A 9,152-nucleotide genomic window follows, 5' to 3' on the forward strand; every position below is an offset into this window, starting at 1 on the left:
CTTTCACTGCCATGGGCCCAGGTTTGATCCCTGGTCAGGAAACTAGTATCCTGCAAGCTACACAGTGCAACCAGAAAAAAAGAGAGAGAGAGAGAGATGAAATGGGCGAGAGAGTGGGCTCAAAGCTGGCCCATTTGGTTTTGAGGTCTAGCTTCAGGGCTCAGAGTCCTGAGCAGAAAATCTCTGACCTATCACTGCTCCTTCCCTAACAAGTCACCCTCCCCCAGGCAGTCCTGGGTGGCTGGCTTAGCTTCTCTAAGAACACTTATCTCCTAAACTGAAGACATCTAATCTTCGAAACCCTGTTCTCACTGCTGGCATCAGTTCAAAAGAGACCCAGTGAAGGGGAAAAGTCCTTTCACCAGTACTAAAAATACTCGTATTGATCTCCTGCTCACCGTGGCATGCCTCTGACTCCATTCCTAGTTCTTGCAGTTTTCATTCTACACAGCCCTCCAAATCAGGCACAAGATCATTTGGGGCCTGGATCAAGAGCTGGTTTGACCCTGCTCACAGTGTCAACTTCCAAAATCATTCCTCTCAACCAGCCCATCATTTGCAGGGCCCAGAGCTAAATGAAAACAAAGGGACTCTTTAAAAAAAAAATTATTAGGAATTTCAAGAAAGTGACAGAGGCCATTAAACCACCCAGGACAGCTGCACAGGTTGTACTGACCCCATGTTTCTGGACACAGAGAATAGACCCAAAGTTCTTCCTGAAGCTCCAGGGAAGTTCTGTCCTCATTTGACACTGTCCGTGGGATTAATGGGTGGGTCTGTGAGTTCATGCTCTTCCTGGAAGTTCATCAGCTCCAGTGCAGAAGGTCCTTGCCCTCGAGCCCCATGGGTTCCTTTGAAGTATCTGCCCAGTGGCTCTCCCCGACCCAACAAAACACTCAAATACGTGGGTAGAAGCCCCTTTAGGGAATGGCTCACATGTCCCTCCTCCACCTCCATAAATTGCTAACTTGTTGAAACTGTGTGTATTCTCGCCAGCATTTTGAAACTGACATGAATTGAGTTGCTGCAGGTGTCCATGAAAATGGGCATTTCTATGGGAATTCCCAAGTGGTCAAGTGATTAAGACTTCACACTTCTACTGCAGGGGCACGGGTTTCATCCTTGGTTGGGGAACTAAGATCCCACAGGCCGAGTGGCCAAAAATAATTTTAAAAAGTAGATGGGCATCTCCTGTTTGATTGAAAGAAACAGGGACATCTTAGGAACTACACACTGTTCCTAAAAATGGGTCAGCTCATTATTGTCAGGCATTCTCAGAGGCCTCAAGGGCAAAATAAGTCAAACAGAAAATGTCTATTAACTTCCTGAAGTTTCAAACCAGCTGGGGAAATTAGAAAAACTAATAGAAAAATAGATCTTAACATCCTGCAACTGAGGAAGCTGGAAAAAAAAAAATTGTAAAGATAAGATCAATCATATGGGAAGGGTCATTCCCCAAGAACAGCATCTCTCTAGGGGGACTGCATTCAAAACTCTACTGGGGAGAGGTCAAGAAAATTAAAGAAAGTTCTGGAATTTGAGCTGCACATTAAATCCACATAGGGAGCTTTCGAATAGGAACAAAAGCAAAACTGAGCCCCGGCCCTGCCATAGGCAATTCAGTAAGAATTCTTTCTCTATAAATTATGTAACTTGTTACATAAACAACTTTAAGAACACACAACATGGATGGACATTATGCTGACCACCCATGGCCCACATCTAGTTTCAGTAATTAATAGTTTGGAATCAATCCTGTTTCACCTCTGCCCCAACCCCCGCCACCCACCCACCCACAAAATACAATTATTTTGAAACAAATCCCAGATGTCAACTTTAGAATGTAACTGAAAGATAATGACTCCTTTTTAAAAAAATAGCTATAAACTCTACTTAATGATCTGTGATGACGTAGTGTTAGTCATTCAATCGTGTCTGACTCTTTCTGACTCCATGGACTATAGCCCGCCAGGCTCCTCTGTCCATGGGATTTTCCAGGCAAGAATACTGGAGTGGGTAGCCATTCCCTTCTCCAGGGCATCTTCCTAACCCAGGGATCAAACCTGGGTCTCCTGCATTGCAGGCAGATTCTTTACTGTCTGAGCCACCAGGGAAGCCCAAGAATACTGGAGAATACTGTATTATTTAAAGAATACTGACAAGGGTACAGAAGTGGGTTGCCATTTCTTTCTCCAGAGGACCTTCCTGACCCGGGGATCAAACCCGAGTCTCCTGTCTCCTGCGTTACAGGTGCCTTCTTTACCTGCTGAGCCATCAGAGGGGATGTAAGTATACGTATGACTTATTCACTTTGCTGTACAACATTGTAAAGTAACTATGCTTTAATAAAAAATAAAAACAAAATAATCTTGCTTCTCCTTCAATACTATCATATGGTGTTTGTCCCATTAATTTGAAGAGTTTGATTAAAATAACCTTATTTTGTCAAGTAATAAAGACTCAGTCATGCCAAAAAGAAAAACTACAATACTATATTATACCAAATAAGAATAAGGTCTCTTTATAACTGTAATTCCTCAAATCTATCAAAATCTAACTTCTCCCTCTGTTTGGTATACTTTTAGGCATTTGTTTCAGGTAGAATGCAAATAAGGTCTAGGTGCTATAATTTGTTGATGTAGCTCCTAAAATTATTTTAATTTATAGGTTCTTTATCTCATTCTTTTTTATTATGAAAATTATTTATCTTTTTAATGAAGAAATGAGGACGAGTGTTCTGTAGACTTTCTCACTGTCCATATTTTGTCTTTTGAATCCCCATGTCATGGTTTAACATGTTCTCCTGTCCCTGTATTTATGCTAAATTATGGAGACCTAATAAAATTCAGTTTGAATTATTTGATAACACTATTTTATAGGTGGTATTGTATACTCCACAAGTAGTCATGTATGGATGTGAGATTTGGACCATAAAGAAAGCTGAGCACCAAAGAATTGAAGATTTTGAAGTCTGGAAATGACAGAGACTCTTGAGAGTCCCTTGGGCTGCGAGGAGATCAAACCAGTCAGTCCTGAATATTCATTGGAAATACTGACTCTGAAGCTGAAGCTCCAACACTTCGGCCACGTGATACAAAGAGCCAACACACTGGAAAAGACCTAGATGCTAGGAAAGATTGAGGGCAGGAGGAGAAGGGGGTGACAGAGGATGAGATGGTTGGATGGCATCACTGACTCAATGGACATGAGTTTGAGCAAACTCCAGGAGATGGTGAAGGACAGGGAATCCTGGAATGCCGCAGTCTGTGGGGTCACAAAGAATCAGACACAACTGAGCAACTGAACAACAACAAGTTAATACTCCAACCAAAGATGAAATCTAGTTGCCTCCTTTTCATGATGTTAGTTGCTAATAATCATTACCTAGATTCATTAACTTATTAGGGTTTCTTAAACCTAGGTTTCCAAATCTATGATTCCTTCTTTCAGCAGCTGGAATGTTTCCATAAATAGAAACTTCCTTTTGTCAGCTATGTGACCTGAGATACAGGTCATATAAGAAAAGCAGCAGAAATGCTTGATACTTCCTCTTTACCAACCAAACATGAGAGAGGTTCATAATTGTTATTTTTAGAGTATCATTAAGAACTCAATAATATAAACATTAAAGATTGAAGGCAGAAGAAGAAGAGGGCGACAGAGGATGAGACAGTTGGGTGGCATCACCGATTCAATAGACATGAACTTGGGCAAACTCTGGAAGATGCTGAGGGACAGGGAGGCCTGACTACTGCAGTCCATGGGGTCGCAAATAATCGGATATGATTTAACAACTGAACAACAGCAACAGTATAAACATGTTTAATGTGCTTCAATTTGTTATTCTAATTCTGTTCAAATTAACCTTTGGTCAGTGGAAACCTATTTAATCTCTCTCCTGTGTCCTCCTGAGATGGTCCTTGTCATCACTGACAGCTTCCTTGAGCTCCTGTGACAAGATGCTTCAGACCCATATGTACATTCTTGTCCGCAACTAGAATCACCCATCTTTCTAAGAGGACCTGGCTTGGTTTTATGCAAAATAGTATTTAGAGGCCACAGTCTAAGGTGCTAAGGGTGCTTATTGCTGCTGAGTTGGTGATTTGTTTCTGGGCCTTTGCAATGGACAAAACTGGAAAACATTATATGTTTAAAGAGGGGGGGAATAGTTTATATCATGCTTTTGGGAGGAGGAGATATTGAATAATATCTTCTAAATGGAGAAAGAACTTTGAGACTGGAAAACAAAGCAGGCAACTCAAAATGTGATTATGAAGTTTACTGTGGGTAACTTACGTACAGGAAGAATCAGGCAGAGGTACTGATGGCTACACTCCATGCATCCATTAGGGGTACAGGGGAGGGACTTCCCTGGTGGTCTAGTGGCTAAGACTCAGCACTCCCAATGCAGGGGGTCCGGGTTCGATCCCTGGTCAGGGAACTAGATCCCATATGCTGCAACCAAGAGTTCCCATGCTGCAACTAAAGATCCTGCATGCGGCAACTAAGACCCAGTGCAGCCAAATTAATTAATTAATTACAATAAACATTTTTAAAAGGAAGTACAGAGGATTTTAAAGATCTAAAAATAGATCTGACTGAGAGGCAAGTCTGGACCAGTGGGAACCCAGAGTTTTTTTCCTACTTGGGGTCTCATGTCCATTAACTCATCTGCATCAGCAAAGTCATTTTTCCAGTTTTCATAGCAGATGAAGGACAGAGTAAAGGCTGATAGGGAGCTTATCTGACTTTGCTGCATACCTTGTAAGAAGGCTAATGCTCAGTCATACAGAAATGGCAAGAGGTGGGACTGGGGGCCTGGGATGAAAACCAAGTCAGTATGGTTCAGCCACATACCCTATTTCAATTCAAATTCTGAATTACAGGGTTTTTATTGACCTCAGTGACTTTTACATGTGTAACCTCTTCCATTAAAATAAAAACAAAACAGTATCCCAGTTAATAATTATTAGTTTTATCCCTTAACACACACAACAGTCTTCAAATAACTACTATCAACAATATGATTACTCAAATCAGTTTACATTTTTCCCAGTTGTTTCTATGTTACACTTCATGGACAATCTCCTAAACTTCTTCTAATCTACAAGTGCCTGCTCTTTCTTTCTCTGTCACAGTGCAAAAACTTATTAATCAAGAAATCAGGACAACGACCTGTAGAATTTCTCACCAGAAAACACATAGTCCTTCCCTTTCTTAAATAAATGTAGCAAACCACACACTTAGCATTCATCATGGAATCCTGGAAGCTGGTCCCTCATGCCGCATAGAGCTCTTCCTTGCTCCTTTTCACGGGGACATAATATTCTAGCATGGGATGTGACATAGTGCTTTCTGGGTTGTTTCTAGCTTTTTTTTTTTTTTTTTTTTTGCTATTACAGATAGAGCTGCAGTGTAGAACCTTATATGTACAACTTTTCATATTTTCATGGACTCTTGAGAATGTAACATACAACCAAGGTTGAGAACTCTTGACCTACAGAAAAAAGCAAGTTATTAAGAAACCCAAGTTTAAATCCCAGCTCTACATTTAACTTACTCCTTATAAAATCTGGATAATAATCTACCTGATGGATTTGTAAAGAGGATTATATAAGCTAAAACATGGAAGGTGCTTAAATCAGTTCTCAGCATATCTTAAGAGGACTGTGTTTATTGTCATTGTTGCTGTGAATCTTTAAAGTTTTTATTTTATTTTTTTCAATTAAAAGGCTTTACTTTTTATGCTTGGAAAAACACCCAATAAATAAAACGGTGCTAAACTTAGCATTAAGAATTTAGTTGTAATATATTGACAAAGTCTGGAATTGTAGTTGATTTATAACATTCTGCTAGTTTCAGATGTAAAGCAAAGGGATTCAATTATACTTTTTACATATTCCTTTCCATTATAGGTTGTTACAAAATATTAAACATAATTCCCTGTGCTACATAATAAAGCTTGTTGCTTATCTGTTTTGTATATAGTGGTGTATATCTATTAATCCCATATGCCTAATTTATCCCTCCTCCCTGACTTTCTCTCTGATAACTATACATTTGTTTTCTATGTCTGGGAGTCTGTTTCTGTTTTGTAAATAAATTCACTTGTATTAGAGTCCACATATAAGTGATATCATGTAATATTTGTCTTTCCCTTTAAATTTGTTAGCTAGCTTCCCTGCCTCAGTTTCCTCAGCCATCCTATCTTAGATGTTGGCACAACAAAATTAGATCATCACTGTGAGCTTTCTTGGAAAAGCTATTATTTCTCTGAAAATGTGGAGCAAGGGTATTATTTTCATCACCATGATTATAGAATGTCCGGTTAGGAGAATTAACAGTATTCATCTGGTGGGTCTCTCATCTCCGGAGCCTCATACAGGGCTTCCTGACTCCACTGAATCAGTAAGACAAACTGTCAATTCACTCAAACCACTAATTTAATAGATTTTTTATTTTCTACTAAATTGACAGACTGAGTAAACTGACCAAATTGACTGGCTGTTTTGATATCATTTAGACTCAGCTTGAGTGGAGCTAATCATGAAGGGGAAAATAATTGTTATTGACATTGCTGCGGTGATCAAAGACACCCCTGGCATGGTTGAGGGGGAGCACAAGGACCCTCACACGTCCACCATCCTCATGCTCCACCCAGCTAAGTCTCAGAACAAACACCGCCCAATCTACTGCACGCATTAGAGAGGCACTCAAAATAGAAGGCAAAGGGTGGCCGGAAGTAGAGGGGAGCTCTGAAAAGGATCCATCAATACCTAAGTGAATGCAAAGCAACTATATGCCAATAAAATTTTTTTAATTGTAAAAAAAATTTTTTTAACGACGTAAATGAACACTATTGGAAGGACTCATGTGCCCAGTTCTGAGAGTATGGAAGAGCTATCAGGTCTGAAGAGACTTAGAAGGGGTACAGTAAACAGTAGTTCTCTGAAGATATTAATCCCTAAACGCTGTGAATGCTACTTTACAAGGCACAAGGGACTTTCGAGATGTGATTAAATTAAGGAACCTGCACTAGGGAGAATAAGCTGGTTTCTGCAGGTGGGTCGGATGTAATCGCCAATGTCCTCATAAGGCGGAGACCAGGAGAGAACAGGAATAAGACATGTGAGGATGGAAGCAAGAGGATACAGTGATGTGAGCAAGGGCCACGAGCCCAGCAATGCAGGCGGACTCGAGAAGTAGAAAAGGCAAGAAAACAGGTTCTCCCCTACAGCTCCCAGGAGGAACTCGCCCTGCCAGCACCATGAGAAAGCTGACTGGACTTCTGGTTTCCATAACATGTATGTTATGGCAGCCACAGACGCTAACACGCAGGCACCAGCCATCTTACAGGTGTAATTCTTGGCAGAAACATGACATTAAAAGGCTGTAAAGAGTGGCAGTCCTGGCACTTCCCTGATAGTGCAGTGCTGAAGAATCCGCCTGCGAATGCAGGGGACACGGGTTCAATCCCCGGTCTGGGGAGATTTCATGTGCCGCGGGGCAACTAAGCCTGAGCACTACAGTATGGAAGCCCATGTGCTCTAGCAGCAGGAGAGGCCACTGCAATGAGAGGCCTGAGCACCACAGTTAGGGAGCAGCCCCTGCTCACCTCACCTAGAGAGAGCCCGCGTGAAGCAATGAAGACCCAGCACAGCCAAAAATAAATTTAAAAAAATTTTTAAGAAAATAGTTGGCAATTTAAAAAAAAGAGTAGCAATCCTATCCCCTGTTCCTGCTTCAAACAAAGCCATTCTGTTTTAAACTGAGTTCCATGTACAATTTCATGGAGGAAAGAAAGGATTCTTCTGAAATGGGGGGAGGGAGCAAACTGAAATAGAATTAATATTTGTGGATCTCATACACGGAAAAGGACTGCCCCAGTAGCTCGGCTCAGAGAAGGCAATGGCACCCCACTCCATGGACATGGACAGAGAGCCTGGTAGGCTGCAGTCCATGGGGTCATTAAGAGTCAGACACGACTGAGCGACTTCACTTTCACTTTTCACTTTCATGCATTGGAGAAGGAAATGGCAACCCACTCCAGTGTTCTTGCCTGGAGAATCCTAGGAACGGGGGAGCCTGTTGGGCTGCCATCTATGTGGTCACACAGAGTCGGACATGACTGAAGTGACTTAGCAGCAACAGCAGATAGCTCAGCTGGTAAAGAATCCACCTGCAATGCAGGAGACCCCGTTCAATTCCTGGGTCAGAAAGATCCCCTGGAGAAGGGATAGGCTACCCACTCAATTATTCTTGGGCTTCCTTGGTGACTCAGATGATAAAGAATCTGCCTGGAATGCCGGAGACCCAGGTTTGATTCCTGGGTCAGGAAGTTCCCCTGGAGAAGGGAGAGGCTACCCACTCCAGTATTCTTGGGCTTCCCTGGTGGCTCAGCTGGTACATGGAAAACACGTGGGCCAGTGCCTGGCACATAGTGAACATAATAAAATGCAGCTGTGGTGGGGGTGATGGTATTATCTGCCCTGAGTCCTTGCTGTTGCCAAGGACAAAGAACAGTTCAGTGCCATTCAGGGACTTGCCCAATGCATCTAGCTGTCAATAGCAGAACCAGCTTTAGAACCCAGGTCTTTATAATGCTGGCATTGACCACAACCCACACCCTGGGTCTTCCCCTAAATAGGAAATGCTGCCAGCTGACCAAGACTTATACTGAAATCAAACTTGCTGCATAAGGGCTGTTTTGATCTCATGTGGTTTGTCTGCGATTCCCAGGAGAGCTGACCACTCTGGGTGCTTCCTGTGTGGCCCATTACTACGGTGGACCACAGTGCCGGCCGCTGATTGGCTATCAGAAGGGGCTAGCTGTGCTTGGTTCTCCCCACACCCTGCACCCTAACTGCCGGAGAGAAGAAAGAGCATTGCTCTGCCTGTAGGACAGAATGCCGTGGAGGCAGCAGGGCAGGCCAGGCGATGGGCAGGGCCGGTGAGGCAGCGGCGGAAGCAGCTGCTGGCTCATTAAGGACACTGGGTGAAATCTCGGCCACACCAGGCCTAGCCATATGCTCAGACACAAACCACAGCTGCTTGCCGGCGAATCTCTCCTCTAAATGACAGCGGCAGAGACAATGTATTCTCCCAGCTCCGGGGCAACTTCTCTTGCTGCTGTCACTTGTTTTGAGGTCCCA

The 9,152-nt window shown here is 42.6% G+C and overlaps 1 non-coding gene across 1 annotated transcript; it reads left to right on the forward strand.

Annotated features, from left to right (window-relative positions):
* Positions 1-4,368: 4,368 nt before the first annotated feature.
* On the forward strand, positions 4,369-4,441 carry TRNAG-CCC (transfer RNA glycine (anticodon CCC)). Its single transcript has one exon. It is a non-coding gene; the product is annotated as a tRNA-Gly (tRNA).
* Positions 4,442-9,152: the final 4,711 nt, after the last annotated feature.

This window comes from Capricornis sumatraensis, chromosome 3 (genome assembly GCF_032405125.1).
Source record: "Capricornis sumatraensis isolate serow.1 chromosome 3, serow.2, whole genome shotgun sequence".
In the NCBI taxonomy this organism is placed as follows: Eukaryota; Metazoa; Chordata; class Mammalia; order Artiodactyla; family Bovidae; genus Capricornis; species Capricornis sumatraensis.